Below are 18804 nucleotides of genomic sequence, written 5' to 3' on the forward strand. Positions count from 1 at the left end.
CAGGGGAGACGAGGCGGAGGCGTCACCCTCTATGTCAAAGATCAGCTGGAGTGCATGGAGCTCCGCCTGGGACTGGATGAGGAGCCCACAGAGAACTTCTGGGTCAAGATTAAAGGCAGGGCAGGAACAGGCGACATTACAGTGGGAGTCTGCTACAGGCCAGCTGACCAGGATGAGCGAGCGGATGAGGCCCTCTGTAGGCAGACAGGAGAAGCCTCATGTTCAAAAGCCCTGGTCCTCATGGGGCACTTCAACCACCCCGACATCTGTTGGAGGGACGACACAGCAAGGCACAGGCAATCCAGGAGGTTCCTGGAATGCGTTGAGGACAACTTCCTCCTCCAAGTGATAGAGGAGCCCACGAGGAGAGGTGTGATGCTGGACCTCGTTCTCACCAACAAGGAGGGGCTGGTGGGGAATGTGGAAGTCAAGGGCAGCCTTGGCGGCAGTGACCATGAAATGGTGGAGTTTAAGATCCTTAGGGCAGCGAGGAGGGTGTGCAGCAAACTCTCTACCCTGGACTTCAGGAGAGCAGACTTTGGCCTCCTCAGGGATCTGCTTGGTAGAATACCATGGGATAAAGCCCTAGTGGGAAGAGGGCCCCAAGAAAGCCGGTCAGTATTCAAGGATCACCTCCTCCAAGCTCAGGAGCGATGCATCCCGACCAAGAGGAAGTCAGGCAGAAATGCCAGGAGGTTTACATGGATGAACAAGGAGCTCCTGGCCAAACTCAAGCAGAAAAAGGAGGCCTACAGAGGATGGAAACAAGGACAGGTAGCTTGGGAGGAACACAGAAAAATCATCCGAGTAGCCAGGGAGCAAGTCAGAAAAGCTAAAGCCCTGACAGAAGTAAATCTGGCCAGGGACGTCAAAGGGAACAAGAAAGCCTTCTATAGGTATGTCAGTGATAGAAGGCAGACTAGGGAAAATGTGGGCCCTCTCTGGAAGGAAGCTGGAGACCTGGTTACCCGGGATGTGAAAAAAGCTGAGGTGCTTAACGACTTTTTTGTCTCAGTCTTCAACAGTGAGTGCTCTAGCTACACTACCCAAGTTGCAGAAGGCAAAGGCAGGGACTGGGAGAATGAAGAATTGCCCACTGTAGGAGAAGAGCAGGTTCAAGACTGCCTAAGGAACTTGAAGGTGCGGGAGTCCATGGGGCCTGATGAGATGCAGCCGCAGGTCCTGAGGGAACTGGTGGACAAAGTTGCCAGACCACTCTCCATCATATTTGAGAGGTCGTGGTGGTCTGGGGAGGTCCCCACCAGCTGGAGCAGGGGCAACATCACCCCTATTTTTAAAAAGGGAAAAAAGGAAGACCCGGGGAACTATAGGCCAGTCAGTCTCACCTCTGTGCCTGGCAAGATAGTGGAGCAGATCCTCCTCGAAACCATGCGAAGGCACATGGATAACAAGGAGGTGATTGGGGACAGCCAACATGGCTTCACCAAGGACAAATCGTGCCTGACCAACTTGATAGCCCTCTATGATGGGGTTACAGCATTGGTGGACAAAGGGCGGGCAACTGACATCGTCTACCTGGACTTGTGCAAGGCATTTGACACTGTTTCGCATGATGTCCTTGTCTCTAAATTGGAAGGACATGGATTTGATAGATGGACCACTCGTTGGATAAGGAACTGGCTCGACGGATGCACTCAAAGAGTTGCAGTCAATGGCTCAATGTCCAGGTGGAGACCAGTGATGAGCGGCGTGCTTCAGGGGTTGGTACTGGGGCCGGTGATGTTTAATATCTTTGTCAGCGACATGGACAGTGGGACTGAGTGCACGCTCAGCAAGTTTGCCGACGACACCAAGCTGTGTGGTGTGGTTGATACGCTGGAGGGAAGGGATGCCGTTCAGAGGGACCTTGACAGGCTGGAGAGGTGGGCCTGCGTGAACTGCATGAAGTTCAACAAGGCCAAGTGCAAGGTCCGGCACGTGGGCCGGGGCAATCTGAAACACAAGTACAGGCTGGGCGGAGAGTGGCTCGAGAGCAGCCCTGAGGAGAAGGACCTGGGGGTACTGGTGGATGAGAAGCTCAACATGATTCGGCAATGTACGCTTGCAGCCCAGAAAGCCAACCATATCCTGGGCTGCATCAAGAGAATTGTGGCCAGCAGGTCGAGGGAGATGATTCTGCCCCTTTACTCCACTCTCATGAGACCCCACCTGGAGTACTGCATCCAGCTCTGGGGCTCCCAACACAGGAAGGACATGGACCTGTTGGAGCAGGTCCAGAGGAGGGCCACGAGGACGATCAGAGGACTGGAGTACCTCTCCTATGAGGACAGGCTAAGAGAGTTGGGGCTGTTCAGCCTGGAGAAGAGAAGGCTCTGGGGTGACCTTACAGCAGCCTTCCAGTACCTGAAGGGGGCCTACAGGAGGAATGGAGAGGGACTTTTCACAAGGGTGTGTAGTGATAGGACAAGGGGGAATGGCTGTAAACTAAAAGAGGACAGATTTAGATTAGATACTAGGAAGAAATTTTTCACCGTGAGGGTGGTGAAACACTGGAACAGGTTGCCCAGAGAAGCTGTGGCTGCCCCCTCCCTGGAAGTGTTCAAGGCCAGGTTGGATGGAGCTCTGAGCAACCTGGTCTAGTGGAAGATGTCCCTGCTCATGGCAGGGTGGTTGGAACCAGATGAGCTTTAAGGTCCCTTCCAGTCCTTGCCAGTCCATGATTCTATGATTCTAATATGGAATTATGTTCTGTGTCATGCTTTACACTTTTCACCGTGATTAATCTTCATTTTTTGGTGGTGTTATCTTCCAAAAGTCACACTCTCACAGTATCCACCCTATTCCATTATGTGTAAGGTGCAAATACACACACCCAATTAGAAAACTGTTGGGAAACAAAAGCATCATGGCTGAGCTACCTGCAGCAAATTGCAAAGTCCACTTACCTAAGGATTCAAATATGAATTTGCAATGTTAATGACCCATTCTGCTGCTTTTGATAGTTTTGCAGGTTGGCAAATTGAGGCATCATAGCAAATAGAAGTAATAACTTCTAAATTTGTACTGGGAGCAGCGATTTATCTAAGTGGCGATCACTTGCATTCAGAATCTTCAGCTTTGAGTCCTGGGTAGAGCAAGTGCCCAAGGGAGCTCTGCAGGCTCTCGGCATGGCTTTTCCCTGGGCTTCTTCAGTGCTCTCCCAGGCCCAACTAATTCGCTTAGGTGCAGTAACAGAGTGGATTCACGCTAACCCTGACTTGTAATGAGGTGTCCTACAGCACAAAGCTTTAGAGGTTTTGTCTCAAACAGTTGAAAAAGAGCCACTGTTTTCCAGGGTATTCTTGGGCCCAGGAGGTGACTGTCATTCTTGCCCATATGCTTTTGACCAAACTACGCAGTAGACTTACGGGCTGGCTCCCAACCAAATTCAACTTGTAGTCTGTACCAGCACAACATGGGACCTCCGTACTCTGAGGGATTTAGATGGATTTTCAGAAGGAATTTTATCAGAAGGACAGAGAGGTTTAACCTCAGCATTTTCAATGACAGATGCCACATACTTGCTGTGATGTGGTTCAGCTGTCTGCAGCGTAGTGGCAGTACCAATCTCGTTGTGAGTTCAGTAGTGAACTTCTCCAAATCTTGGCACCCATGGTGCTGTATTGCAACTCATCTTTCCCTGTGTAATGTCAGCCAACGTCCTTGGACAGTGGCTGCCTGTTAAATACTTAGGTCACTGACCCACTGTTGAACAGGAGAGGTGAATTAGTCACCAACAACGCTGAAAAGGCAGAGGTTCTCAACACTTTCTTCACCTCCATGTTTACCAGCACTGTGGGGCCCCAGGCCTTGGGAACAAAAATCCAGGTTGATGCAAGCACAGATCCACCATCAGTGAAGGAGGAGTTAGTAAGTGAACTGTTACAGGAGCTTGACCCCTACAAATTGATGGTCCCTGACAATATCCACCCATGGGTGTTAAGAGAACTGGCTGACATCTTTGCAAGGGCACTCGCTGTAATCTTTGAGAAGTCGTGGAGATCGGGGGACATCCCAGAAGACTGGAAGAAGGCTAATGTTACTCACATCTACCAAAAGGGCTTAAAGGAGGATCCAGGAAATTACAGGCCCGTCAGTCTTACTTCAGTCCCTGGGAAAACTATGGAATTAATCCTCCTGGGGGCTATCATAACTCAAATGAAGCACGTGATTGGGAAGAGCCAGCACAGATTCACTAAGGGCAAATCATGCTTGACAAAACTGACTGCCTTCTATGACAAAGTACCCTGCCTGGCTCATGTGGGGCAAGCAGTGGACATTGTCTACCTAGATTTCTCCAAGGCATTCAGTACAGTTTCCCACAGCCTTCTTCTAGAGAAAATGATGCATTATGATCTGGACAAGTGGTCCGTGCGGTGGATGGGGAACTGGCTGACAGACTGCATCCAGAGGGCTCCTTTTCAAATTGGCCACTTGGTAAACAGCTCCTTTTCAAACTGGCCACCTCTCACAAGCGCGTTCCCCAGGGGTTGATACTGGGCCTGATGTTGTTTAATATCTTCAGAAGTGATCTAGATGATGGGATCAAGTGTACCCTGATGAAGTTTGCCAATGATATCAAACTGAGTGGGGAAGTGGACACTTCGAAAGGGAGAGCCACCCTGCAGGAAGACCTGAATAGGCTCTAAAAATGGGCTAACAAGAACCTTATGAACTTCAACAAAGACAAATGTAAGGTCTTGCACATGGGAAGACATGATCCAGGAGTGCAGCACAGGCTGCACTACTGCACTACATCTACCTACATCTACTACTGCACTACATCTACCTACATCTACTACTGCACTACATCTACCTGGCTCTGTGGAAAGGGACCTGGGGGTCCTGGTGGACAACCACCTCAATGTGAGCGAACAATGCGCTGCTGTGGCAGAGAAAGCCAACAGGCTGCTGGGTTGCATCACCAAAGGCATCACCAACAGAGATAAAGTCATTATGCCACTCTACTCAGTGCTTGTCAGGCCGCACCTGGAATACTGTTCTCAGTTTTGGTCCCTGCTATACAAAAAAGATGTGGACAGGCTGGAGAGGGTCCAGAGAAGGACCACAAAGATGATCAAAGGACTGGGAAGCCTGCCATTTGAGGAAAGGCTGAGAACTGGGTTTGTTCAGCCTTGAGTAAAGAAGACTTAGGGGAGACCTTATCACCATGCTCCAGTATTTAAACGGTGGCTACAAAAAAAGATGGAGATGCCCTTTTTACAAGGAGTCACTTGGTAAAGGCAAGGGGTAATGGGTACAAGTTACTCCTGGGGAAATTCCAGTTGGACACAAGAGGAAAATTTTTCACAATGAGAACAATCAGCCATTGGAATAATCTCCCCAGGAAAGTGGTGGATTCCCCAGTACTGGACACTTCAAGGATTTGGCTGGACAGGATTCTGGGCCATCTTGTCTAGACTGGGCTTTTGCCGAGGAAGGTTGGACCGTATGATCCTTGAGGTCCCTTCCAACCTGGTATTCTGTGATCTCTCCATAGATAAATGCAGTGCAGGAGAAGCAGCTGCAGAAAGGTGGCTGCTCAAGCCTGGGGGACAGGTAATGTTTGTAGCTCTCTCATTGCACCTCTGACTGGGTAGAGAGTTGTGAATTATTGAGAAAAACAATATTGAGTGGGATACTTGCTCAATATGACTGCAAGAGGCTGTGACCCAGGGCTGTATGCGTATTAATGGCAGTGTTCCTCTGGATTTTGGTAGGGGAAGGAGCTGCTCTGTAGTGTCGGAGTATGATGTATTGGGAGGGGAATATTCCCCTCCTCTGGTGACTTCACAGGCTGCAGCTGGTCCTCAAATGTGTTTAGAAGTAGTTTCTCATTAGGATCAACTCATGGGAAGTAACATGGTGAAGTGAGGCTAAAGAAGTGAGAACTTTGTGCTCTGTTAATGATCTTTCTCTCTATAAATAATAGCTGCAGAGCAGTAATGAAGATGCTGTTATGTTTGTGGCTACTTCTGCTGCTATTTAGATGTTATACTCTGCCTTGCAGCAAGTTTTCTCATCAATAGAAGGGAGTAGGAGTAATTTGCTGGCTTTTTCACAAGGGCAAAAGTATTGCCGTTCTAGTGAAAACAAAATCAAAGCAATGTTCAAAGATGTATGAGGGGAAACAAAAATGTGGGAGAGAATTTAGCATTAACAGCCAAACAGGATGCATAACCACCTTAGTCTTTTGGTTGCAACTTCTTCCTATGAAAATCAGTGAAATGAGCAAAAAAGTGTCTCTCCTCTGATATTCCCAGTAACTCTCCATTTTTTTAGTGTTTACTCCCATCCTAAAATCTTCCTTTAAAATATATGTATCGATAGATTTCTCTTTCTCTGTGTATGTGTGTGTGGGGGGCATGTATATATGTAAATATATATGTATGTACAGTACTACTCTACCCTGGAGAGCTACTTCTGGAAAGCTTTAGAAGTAGCAGTTTATTTGTTGAGGTGAAAAAATAATTTTCTTGCAAATTTATCCTGACTTACAAAGTCACCGAGTATAGTCATGTAGTGATTCGGTGTAGCACACAATAAAGTTACAGATCCACCTTCTCACTGGTATATATTATGTGACAGAGTCTGGATTTCTAGATGCTTTTGCAGAGTAATGTCCACCAGCAGTAGTAAGACTTAACTCTCTGTAGTTCAGACATTCTCGCTTGCTGTCAGGCATACTCTGGTGCCTACTTCGGTCACAGCAACTACCAGGAGAATGATTGTGGCTTTGTCAGGCTTTAAAATGCCACAAGTGATTTTTGCCAGCCATCACCTACACCTTCTCATTTCTTGGCTTATCCACCTGTTTGCCACATCGTGAACATGTGTGAGTCTGGTGTGTGCTGACCGGAAGTTTTGCACCTAAATCTGCTTCTGGCATCCCAGCTTGGACATTGGCAGCAGCACTGGCATCTGTGTCTTGAATGACATTTTTTGCAACCTTCGTCTTGAGTGATTGTTTTCGGGCCACAGTAATGAAAAGCTTTACAAAAATAATTTACTCTGAGATCTTGCTTTTTTTCCTGTCAAGCTTGTCAACCTGTGCTGTAACCTTTCATATGCAGCATCCTTATGGGCCACTTTGTACTCTTTTCCGTGGACCCTGCCCTGCAGGACAGGCGCTTCTGTTAATCATCCTCTTGAGGTGTTAGCCAGTACGAAATCCTGCTCTGTTTCCCATGCTAGCACTAACTGTGTAGTGGAAGCAGGTGTTCAAACTATTAAAAACAATCAACGCAAACCCGAGAAACCCAACAATGTGAACCTTCGTTTTTCAGGGACGCATATGGATCTCTGAACAGCTTGTAGACTACCAAGGAGACATACTGCCTCTAGGAATCTTTTATCATAAAGGTAGCTTTAGTAACTCACTCTTTCCCTGAGGATATTCTTAAAACAGCTCCACTCATTTCATGTTTTAGAGGTCAGAAACAGGTTTTATTCTGTGCTGTCTTTCAAAAAAAAAATCTTTTTAAAAAAGTCAGTGCCCATATTTCCAGGAGGATCTGGGCTATATTTAATGTTAAAGGTCTGTACAGCTCACTAATGCATGGGCTGACTGACACTATGTTCACTCAAGCAAGTGCTTCAGTGAAAAATTCAGTACTATTTTTAGTTCTCTTACCACAAACCACTTGATTGTAAGGGCTGGGGAACTGCGACACTGTGATTGCGAGGGGTCTGCTGGAAAAGGCAGGAAGATGAGACATGGCAGTGTGCTAGCTATGCCAGGGACTCCCAGCTGATGCGGAGAAGTACACGTCATGAGCAGGTATTTTAAATCATCTTGTAACCCTTGGTCAGCCCATGATATGAATTTGCTGGTTAGAGACAGGGCTTGAAAGCGTTAGCTGGCTGGCTCTATCTGCTCCTGCCCATAAAGATTTCATTCCATAAATTCCTGCCCTGACCATCAGCTTTTAAATCATCTCTTCTTATTTCCTAGCCTTTTCTGGGATTTTACAGGATCTTGGGCAAGTTAGCAAAAGACAGTAGCAAAACAGAAAGAAGTTCCCAAAGCGAAGGCATTCTGCTTTTAAACAAATACGACCGTTTCAGTGCCTGGGTGAGTAGCCTGTAACAAGTACTACAATCCATTACTCTCTTCTATCTGTATTAACTTGGGAGAGAAAATAGCCTGCCTTTGACCTGCCAGCCAGCTGAGGAGGATTTGATCAGACCCAACTGGGATTGAGGGTTTGCTGGCAAAAGCTGCGTGTGTGTGTCTGAGCGAGTGAGTGCGTACGTACATGCCGTGCCTGGTGCGAGTTGGCTCTGCCCCTGCATTGTGGTCTCCCTCTGACAGCTCCCCGACCTCCGTTTCTCCCCACAGTGCTTCCTGCAGGTCCGTCCCATGCGAGGGCAGCTGGTCCCGGGAGGCTGAGGGGGTCTGCTCCTGGTGTGTCTCGTCCCCATGTCTGTGGGCCCCCCAGCGGGACTGCACCCTGAGGGGCGAGGTGGTGGCCATTCCTGGGCGATGGAGTCAGTGGAGGGACTGCCGCCAGCAAGCAGATAGTGGGAGTGGAAGCATGAGCAGGGCTGGCCGTGGCTCGTGGCAGTCCCAGCGGCACTGGCCGTCGCGCCAGAGGTGCCAGCGCTGACTCCACTGACAGCATGTGCTTGTGCCAGGTGAGGGCTCAAAGCTTCAGATTTATTTCCTAGGTGGACACTGGTATGTGTTATGTCACAGCCCGTTGTGATGCTGCCAGAGAGATGAGCTGTGGGATTTCGGCAGCATCCTGCTGCCTCCTCGTCGGTTCACAGAGTTGATGCTGTGTAACAGCTTCGTAAAGTGTGCTTTGTTTTAAGAGAGAGAATTTCAGCCTGCCGGTCACACGGGAGCTCTCAGCTCTCACAGGGTGCTGGAGCAGCAACCGGACTTAGCAAGGAAACTTTTGCGTATGTAATATATGTTAGGTAACTGGCCAGTACTTTGCTGTCTTGCATTTTCACCCTTTTGTTTTAACTTGTTTGAGCAGTATTTGCAAATTCCTTGCTTCACAGTCAGAGCCAGACTTTGGGGTGAGCCCTGATGCAGTTTAGTTGCATTGCTGTGTTTTAAAATAACTACACTTATTTTACCTTCAGTGATACTATTATCTTTAAATACCATGATGTGCCGCCTCTTTTGAGTTATTTGGTAGAGAATGTAAGGAAGGGGAACTGGCTGCAGCCTCCTATGTTTATTACCAAAATGCACTGTTATTGCACTGCTTTCTGTGCTGCTGTGGTCATCTTCTCTCTGCCTCAGCTGTGCTTTGGGTGTATTTGAAAAGACAGGTGAAGTGGCAGTGTCATAATCAAATTTTCAGTGTACTCCTGCTAGATGTGTGCATTTGTATGTAAACAGTGCAGACAGCACAAGCAGAGTAGCTATAGTATGTGTTGGCTTATGTTTGCATGAACTGAGTTCAGATAATTAACTAACAATCAATCATGTTCATGTGAGATTAGATAGTTAATGTTTTGAGGCTCATTTAAAAACATTCACATATTAAAATTTAAATACTCTGTTTTGTTCTCATTGATTCTGGCCAATCGAAGTTTTTATCCTCCAGAAATAACCTTCAACACTGATTGTAGAGTTGCCGGTCTCAACACTGATTACTAAAACAAAGACAAGTGGAATGAAGAGTCAGTTACTCCATGACCTGAGTTCAGTACACTGAGTCTGCGTGGTCTAGAACTCTTTCTATTTGCTGAATAATTAAGATGAATTAGTTGGTTTTCTTCTGGAAACAGTAGAAGTGGATGAGATTTTATTAAAACTTAAACGACAAATATTTTAGTGCTATGACACATAGTACTTCTCTAGGAGACACTGTATGTGTCTGTGTAGATTAAAGCCGTATGTCTGCTTACAGTGATCAAATACATGAACTTTACAAAACTGCTGTAAAGTTTGATTGGATGTTTCATAATCAATGTTGTGTCTTCCCGTCTTCCTCCTCCTGTTGTCCTGAGTGTTTCATGTGCAGGTACCAAACAAACCACTTCTGGAAATACTCACCAGTACATCTTAGTACTGTATTTGCATTTGCACAAAGGATACTTGTGCACAGTACAGTGCTGATACCTTTTAGGTAAGCAATACAGTTCATGACTGGTATGTGCTAGAATCAGTCTGGCACAGGAGGCAGTCTGTGTGACTAACTGCATCATCTAATCGTGATATTCTTGTACCTCAGTAATGGAAAGACACATGGCCCTCAAAGGAAAAGACAAACTCCGTTACCTCAGAGATACTACAGCTATTCTCAACTACCTACAGTTATTGTGAACTACCCTGCTTAAAGAGAACCCAAAATCGCAGCAATTGAGTTGGGTTTTTGGTAGTGCGCATTGCGTAGTATGAGAGGTAAGAGGAGGGTAGTTGTAACGCTGCTGAGAGCTGCTATGAAGTAAGCATGTGCTTACACAGTATTTAGATATGAGATCCCTTCTTTCTCTTCCGCCAGACCCTTAAGGCTTTGAATTAGCTCAGTGGGTGAGACACTGAGCTGCCGGTCACCAGTCATGCCCTGAGCACATCCGGAGAAGGTGGTACCACAGGGTGTGTTGTAGCACCCCTATTCTGGAGGTGGTTATGGGTATTGCAGAGCTCCCCTCCCCTGCTGTGCAGATGGCCTGCCACTGCCTCTTACCCTTTCTTTCCAAAATGGGGTTATGCTTGTACTTTAATGTCTGTGGAGGCTCAGAGGTAAGGCAGAAATCTTAGTTCAAGGAGATGCAGTATCTTTGTGGCTTTGTTGTTCCAGTAGGGATGAAAAAGTGATGAATTGTACATAAGCTCTTTACTTGGTATCTCTTGCAAGCTATAAATCCAAGCGATGCAGCTCAAAAGCAAACTGTGAAGTCTGGGCTGAGTTTGTAATTTAAATGTCAATTCAAAGAAATACTGGTTTCTGAACTATTGGTAAAGATGACCAGTTGTCAGATTCATTCTCTTTTCATGTCCTGTAAATGCAGAGCTGTAAATCACAGTTACGTAGTCTGATATAAAGATTTAAAGCTGCTTTTTTTGGCGGGGGGGGGGTGGGGTGGGTGTTCTTCTGGACTTCGTTAGCTAATTTTAACTAGAAGTAGCTTAAACTTCATTCCCTAATGAATCCAACTCATCCTTCTTAAGCCAAGTCTGATACAAAACCAAACTCATCCTAATTCTTAAATCTTTGAATAAATTGACTTTTCTGTCCATAAATTTCAGATGGTAGCAGATTACTGAACTACTTAACCTGAACATTATCCATAGACCGCAACTCTCTCTTCTTCCAAGACATAGTTGTGAAGTGCTTTAATACAGTGCTTGTAAAAAGTTGCAAGTTTTCAACGTTCATTCCTGCTGGCAGAGGAGCAGTTATAACCTACTCTTGGGAACAGATCTTGCGAAAAATATGTTTTTGATTTAATAATGAAAGTAAGTGGCAGCTTTTCAAAATGACCACGAACATGCTGAGGTCATTCAGGTTGTGACAAGAGCTGCTCTGTCTATGATGCTTCTGAGAACTATCCCCTTTTCCAGGTCTGCAGATAGATTCTTAACTGCTTGTGAGAATCTGACCCAAGCTGTGGGAATGGCACTCTTGAAAACATGACCATGAATTTTAAGGTCAATGATAAAGTAACATAGTTTTCAGGCTCCCAGAGATTCTCTTATCTGCCGGTTGGATGCTGGAGTGCTGGGGACTGAACTGTGGGCCTCCAGCCTGTGCATCACGAGCATCTAAGCTCAGGCAAAAAAAAGAAGAGGAGGGCTCCTGACTTGAGGGTAGGAGCAGCACACATCCCCCAAGGGCCGGTGCAGAGCACCAGCGACTGCAGCACTTGCCAGCGTGGTGCGAGTTTCCAAGCCCAAAGCTGTTCCCTGCTGTGACAGCTCTCTGGCCAGGACAAGGCTTGTCTCTGCTTGTAAAGGTACCAAGCCAAACTTGGAGATATTTGTGGTGTTGTTACCTGTTTCCTGGTGCTCTTCCTGGATGATACCATCTTTGCATGTAGCTTATTTGACCCGTGTGCTTTTCAGTACATCTGGCAGCAGGATAAAGATGTGGCCTCACTTGTACACAAAAATAAAAAGCCCAGCTTCTGTGAATGGGAAAGATGTCAATGAATACCCATATTGACATTTTACACTTAGCAATAAATAAAAGTGAGGCAGCTAAAGCAGCAAAGAATGTTTGTTAAGAACAAGTATCATACGCTTGGAGATAAGATAGAATAGAACAGAATATTTCAGTTGGAAAGGACCTACAGTGATCATCCAGTCCAACTGTCTGACCACTCCAGGTATAATAAAGCATATTACTAAGGGCATTGTCCAAATGTCTCTTAAACACTGGCAGGGATGGGGCATTGAACAGCACTAGGAAGCCTGTTCCAATGTTTGACCATGCTCTGAGATGTTTGGACACTCATAAAGAAATGCTTCCTGGTGTCCAGTCTAAGCCTCCCCTGACGCAGCTTTGAACCATTCCCACACGGGATAATACTCATCTGTCTATGCACGTGAGAGTGGAAGAGCTAACAACATTCAGCAGTTGTTTCAGCTTCCTTGTTTACATTCTGCTTCAGGCTTCGCTTGGTTTGCTGTTTTCTCCCGATGGGAAATCTCCATTGCAAACTAGCTGGATTTGTAATGAGAAAGTACTAAGTTTCCACTATAAAGTGAACAAAACCCCAAAATGTTTCCTCTAACAGTAAAAAGCCACCATGCTTGTCTGTGGATCTTGAACACCTGACACTTGGGGAGCCAACTGATGTTGTTGTGTTAACAGAGGAAAGAGGTGGTATGTTTTGGCACCATTTGTTCATGTCCTCCCGTGGCCTGCTGTTGAGATCTTTGTTTCAGTGTAGAAGAAAAGGATGGTTAGTGGCTTTGGAGATCTCTGTTACTGCACACTCCTAACGTGAAAACTAATGAAATGATAGGATGAAGGTGTAAAACATAGGCCCAGAGTGACTTAAAATATGGTGGAGATGGACATGCAGTTGGAGCCTGAAACAAATGGTCAGAGATCAGATGGAAAAGTCTATCCTTATTAAAATTCATGTATGCAATATATTTATTTAGGCTCTCAGAATCAGAAGAGCTGTGGCTGTTTTGAATGAGACATGTGCCTTCAGGAAATATGTTTTTTCATTTAAACTTGATTTGAGTAGGTTTAAAAGTAGAATTCATTCTTGTGGAATTGGATTATGTCTTGATTTTTGTATTTCCCTCTTCTGCATCACCTTTTCTTTCTCAGATCCACAAACAGGTTTTATCCTGGTTGCTACTGGCAAAAGCCTGTAAATCAGATTTTTGGTTACATACGAGTGAATCAGAAATACTGTTGTTAGAAGTTTTGTAGTCATTAGAAGGAGGCACTGAAGTGGTACAAGGTCAATTGGCCAGATTTATGCAAACTCAAAGTTTTTTCAGCAACAGCATGGTGATGAGTTAGTGCCAGCGACCTCACTGCTGAATCACAGTATCATCTGCCTTTCTTCAGCCTGTGTAAGCTGTATCGTGCACTCTCTTTCTGCAGAAATTAGTTTGCACAGTTTACCCACATCACATATGTATTGTCTGGTGATGATTGCTGGCAGGAATGAATCTTGAAGATGACAGATTACATAAACTTTTGGTAGCTTTAAGGGTACCCAAATGAACTGTCAAAAATGTTCACTGGGCCAGCTTTCCAGCAGGAGTACAGGTGCGTGCTGCGGCTGTTGCTTACCGATTGAAGCATAAGGTGCCCAGGCTCTCGTGGGAGGATCGCCTTCACCTGCCAGCCCGCCCTCCCTGGACCAGCAAAAGGGTGCCAAGGCAGCAGTGGGTTCTCGTGAAATGGTGCAGTTACTGCTACATAATTATTACATCAAGGACTGTAAAATATTTGCCCTGATTCGTGACTTGACTTGTGATGCTGGCTGGTCAGGCTGGCAGCTGGCAAGGTTGTAAGCCGATGCACGATATCTTGCTGTACAGTGGTGTGTGAAATGCCCTGGGGTCAAAATCTACTGCTAATCTTGCAGATTGCTGTGGTGGAAACAGCAGCCTGTCCCCTGTCCTTACACACACCTTCTGCTGTCCCTTTCTGCATGTTGTTCGCTCCCCTTGCAGCTCAGGTGATCCTGTCCTTCAGCACTGTAAGAATCCAGTCACTGGTGGCTTTCAGGTTCTGAAGTATTGAAAGGAGCTGATTTGTCTGGTTAACACCAAAACTTCAAGAGGCTTTTACTTAAAGCTAGTGATAAGCACTAGTGAGAGGCATTTTTGCTTGTGTTCCTGTGGGCCTTCCCTGTCTTTTTACGGCTTAAAGCTGATAATACACCAACATTTATATTTAGTAATTTCTGCCAGGTATCTCTGATTGCAAATTGCCTTTAAATACATTCCTTCCAGTTCACCAAGTAGCATGTGAAATTATTACCTCTCTGATTACTGTGTTGTAAAATTTCAGTTAAGGTATGGTGGGAAAACACATTGTAGTAATTTAAATTAAAACTTTTTTCTTTAAGTCTAATCGGGATCTTTATTTCACACACTTCAGATATGACATTTTTTGTCTCTGCTGGGTCCATTTCTGGGTTTATGACTCACTTCACATTCCTATAAAGCCTTTCACTGGATGATCTTAAAGTCTTTACAAGCTTTAATTAATTGAAGTGCTATGTGTCCCCTGTGAGGTCAGTAAATATTCCTCATTGCTTTTTGCAGAAAGAGGAAAATTTGGCAAAGAAATTTCAAAGGAATTCACCAGTGTTGGGCAAAAAACTACTGAGGAGGCAGGAGCAGAGGCCACTGTTCCTGAACCCCCTTTGATGTGCACCATTTCTTTTTATTACATAGGCGTGAACAGCAAAGATGTAAGCTAGCATAGTGAGGCAAGATGTAGGTCAGATTTCCTTTGTCAGTACGTCTTCTGCTTTTTTACTTGTGAGTTGCTGAAAGCAACAGAAGCCTGTGGATGAGGGATTCTTTTCAAAACTGTTTAAAAAAGAAACAGGTAAAGCCTGAAAGCCTCATTGCCCTCTAAACAGCAATTTTTAGAAAGCTAAAGCAAAAAAGAATCCCCTGGGGGGTCTGTATGCAAAGTTTCTCTCTGGCTGCCTTTGGATAGATTATGTTTCAATGCACTTGTTAGGCTGTCGCCATTTGTGCCTGGTGAAAACCAAGGACCAGACAGAGCGGGCCATGCTGATGGCACCACATAGCTGCTGCGTGGTGTGCTGCCACGTAAGGAGGCGACAGATCCTTCTTCGAGGCTGCTGGTGCAAAGCCTATTAACTGGAGGTTTTGTGAAGAGGCAACATGCAGTGTCAAGATGGCTCTCATTCCCGTTTTGATCACAGAATGATGTTGACTCTGTCCTGAGCAAAAGGGAAAAAAGATTTTGACTGTGTTGTTGCCAACTACTTTATCAGAAAAATGACAGTGCATAGTGCATAGAGCATGAGCAGAAGGTACCATGTTTATTGATAACAACACGTGATACCAAGTTTTAAGGACCACTAATGAAGGAGGCTTAACAGGCCATCGTTGTCCTTCCACAGCTGTGAAAATCAGGTAGTTGTGTCTCTTGCTTCAACCATGCTCCATCTCACGTGGGAATTCTTTTTTACACTTGGGTACCTGGTTGTTACTTTTGGTGGAGGTAGAATGACTCTAATGACAATGTTGGAAGGACTGAGGCTTTATTCTGTGTTTGAATGTCCTGAATGAAAGATGTGGTCTTCCACTTCAGAGGCAAGAGGGGACAATGCAAGCTGCTCTGTTGTCGAGAGAAAAGGGAAAAAAGTGCTCACTGGTGTAGGAATCCCAGCACAGCAGAAATGGTGTGAGAAGGCAGTCCTCGCTGCTGGTGCTCTGAAGCGCTTCACTGGGAGCTGAAGCACTGGCTTTGTACAAAGCTGGCTCTTGACTGTGAAAGTTGCAAAGAATCAGAGAGCAACTTGGGCAAGGAAGGTGGTGTGCACCAACAAAATTGGGTGAGCTGATTTAGGTGAAATGAGAATCGATGAGGAGTTAACTCTAGATTATTATTGCTTTGGTGTTTGCAGCTCAAATATTTTCTTCCTCTCCTATTCTTCCTAGAAAATAAGCCACTTTATTCTACAGGGACACTAGAAGGCAGGCATAGGCGCAACTGATTTTTATTTCAGCTTGATAGATCAGTAATAAAAGCATGTCCCTTTCGTGAGAGTGGAGCCACTCCCCCCCGGGAAAGCCTCATAAATGCAGGGAAAGCTGGAGATATTACAGCAGCAGAGCCCTGTGGCCTTGAACTCTGCTGCCACAGGATAGTTTTTCACTTTTGAAACCACAGTTATCATTTTACAATTGCTTTGAATTCTTGCCTTGAGACTTTAATTGGGGAGTTGATGCAGAACTGGCTGATAAGATCTGTGATAGATCATGGGATGAGTTAAGACAATATAAACTAAAACAAGAACAGGTGATCATAATACTCATTTAATAACAGACAAAAATAGCATCAATATGAAGAGGGGCAGACCCACAATCTGCTATGTAAATGCTGGGAACCACTTTATTAGCAAATAGACCAACCCAGCCAAGCCATCCAAAGCTGAAGGGAAGCTTGAGGGGGGAGCGTGTTACCTGAGGCATGGGAAGATGCTGCAAGGTGAAGCTTTGAGCCTCTCAATTCACAGGCTTCCTACACAGGACATGGGTTTGGTAGGTATTGTTATGTATAACAAATTGGAGTTGTGATTTTGCATTAAGGATGCTCTGCCTTATCTCCTGTGGTTATTGCTGTTAAATTTGGAATGTGAGAGTTATTTAGGTGGTTAAATGAAACTTAAAATGATACAGCTAAAGTGACTTTTTGTCTACTGTAAGATTGTGCATCTGTAGTTATGATTTCTAAATCTAAAAAGATTGGCTTGCAACATGTTTTAGGGATGTATTGGTGTGTGTCAGATACTCAGAACTTCTAGGTAAGTTCACAGCTGTGGTTTAGTGTTTAAAACTTGTTAGCACCTCATAACAGATACAAGGCCTGCATTAGCGAATCCACATTTACATTTGGTGCCTGTTACAAAAACCCTGCTGACATGATGCTCTCTGAGGGTCCAGCAGTCTGGCATGGCAGTGTGGTACTTCTCATTGTGGGGCAGGGAGCTGTGCATGGTGGTGTTGTCTGCCTGCCCTGCCACTACCCATCCTGCAGGTCAAACCAAACCCAAAAGGAGACCCTGCTGCAGCTGGAAAATGGACAGGCATTGCAAGCTGGGACCTCACACCTGGTGATGCCTTCATTGGATGTTAATCCTATAGGAAATCATTTATTGGTAACAAGCTGAATTCGGCCAATTCCAGGTACTGACTATTTTGAAAATACCAGAAAGTTTGAAATTCCCTTAATCGTGACATCAGGAACTAATACTGGCAGGGGACTTCAGTGTGAGAACTCTTCCAACTTGGAAAAGCTGCTTTCTTTTTTTTTTTTGTGTGTGGGGGGAGCCCCACAAACCCTTCTGCTTCTTATTCCTGTTTTCCTGTTGTCTGCCTGTGTTGTGTCTGCTGTGTTGCAGGTGGAACCATTGTTTCTCCTGCATCTTATTAAGAACTTGGATAAGTCTGTTCCCTTAAACAGGCAGGAAAAGGGTCAAGAGGACAGAGTGGACCTGACCTTTATTTTTGACAGCCGGTCTTCAGAGTTCATAGTAGCATTCCCAGTGGTGGAGCACCTACATAGGGATGAGAATCTTTCCCTCTTACATTTTTATCTAACTAATGTGACTAAAGTCAGTTAGCAGCAACAGTCTGGATCAGGAAGTGGTTCTTGGCTATAAGCAGGCAAGATATAGTATGGCGTATGTCCTGGGTTCAGCCAGGACAGGGTTAATTTTCACCAGACTCCAGGAAGGGGCACAGCCGGATGGGCTGACCCAACCCCAACCTGGCCAAACAGAGCCGGGTATTCCATACCATGTGCCGTCATGCTGGGTTCCAGTGGGGGCGGCGAGGCGGGAACTCACTCGCAGCTCGGTAGCGCGCGGCGCCGGTCCTGTCCAAGAGAGCGGATCTGTTGTGCAGTCTGTTTTGTCGTGTTTTCTCCTTTTCTGTATCGTTGCTGTTACTGTTCCCTCTGTTTGCTGTTCTGTTAAACTGCCCTTATCCCGACCCACCGGTTTTCTGCCTCTTTATTTCCATTCTCCTCCACACCGTGGTGGGGGGAGGGGCGGCCGTGTGGCGCTTTTGTTGCCGGCGGCTGCCAAACCAAAACATTAAATTGGCACCCAAGCGTGGGGCAGGGACAACGGCAGGGCTGAGCAGCGGGTGTTAAAACAGCTTTCTTAGGTTTTGTTAAATTTTGTTATATGCATTTTTCTGTGTTAAATAGTCGCCAGTAAAAAATGTTTCTGTCTTTGATCAGATGGTTGTGGTTTTTGAATCTGTACTTGCTGTACTTGTTCCCTGTGGTGATGTTCATTACGTCAGGGAAAAGGATCAGGATTATGATTTTACTGTACTGTACGATGTTGACTTATGACATGATAGCATCACTGTGTATGAAATTAGGTTTGTATTTGCATGCGGCACTGCAGTCATTTCCATACCTCGGATCCTATGTCTTAGAATTTGTTAATAATCAAACCCAGTCTGTGGGGAAAACCGGAGGGGATACCTTCCCCCACTCTGTCGCCCCCCCCCCCTCTCCCTCAGGCTGGTTCTAACGGCTTTTGAGAATTTTGAGTACCGTGGGATGCTCAGGCCAGCACTCTCCTTTTGTTCTGCCTCCTGAATGGGTTGCAGGTTTTGTTTAGGGCTAAACAAGTTGTTAA

The 18804-nt window shown here is 45.6% G+C and overlaps 1 protein-coding gene across 6 annotated transcripts in view; it reads left to right on the forward strand.

Moving 5' to 3' along the window:
• The window catches only part of ARHGAP24 (Rho GTPase activating protein 24), a 259532-nt gene that overhangs the window by 142183 nt on the left and 98545 nt on the right, over nt 1-18804 (forward strand). Inside the window, exons 1-2 of one of the 6 annotated variants that reach the window (XM_075421199.1) lie at nt 7711-7780; nt 7955-8074. The exons of 4 other annotated variants lie outside the window; for them this stretch is intronic. The gene's annotated coding sequence lies outside the window, so the exon portion shown is untranslated. Of the gene's footprint in view, nt 1-7690; nt 7781-7954; nt 8075-18804 lie in introns of those variants that run through there. One more of the 6 variants, XM_075421198.1, reaches the window with a different exon arrangement.

The sequence above is a fragment of the Opisthocomus hoazin genome, chromosome 5 (genome assembly GCF_030867145.1).
Source record: "Opisthocomus hoazin isolate bOpiHoa1 chromosome 5, bOpiHoa1.hap1, whole genome shotgun sequence".
NCBI lineage: Eukaryota > Metazoa > Chordata > Aves > Opisthocomiformes > Opisthocomidae > Opisthocomus > Opisthocomus hoazin.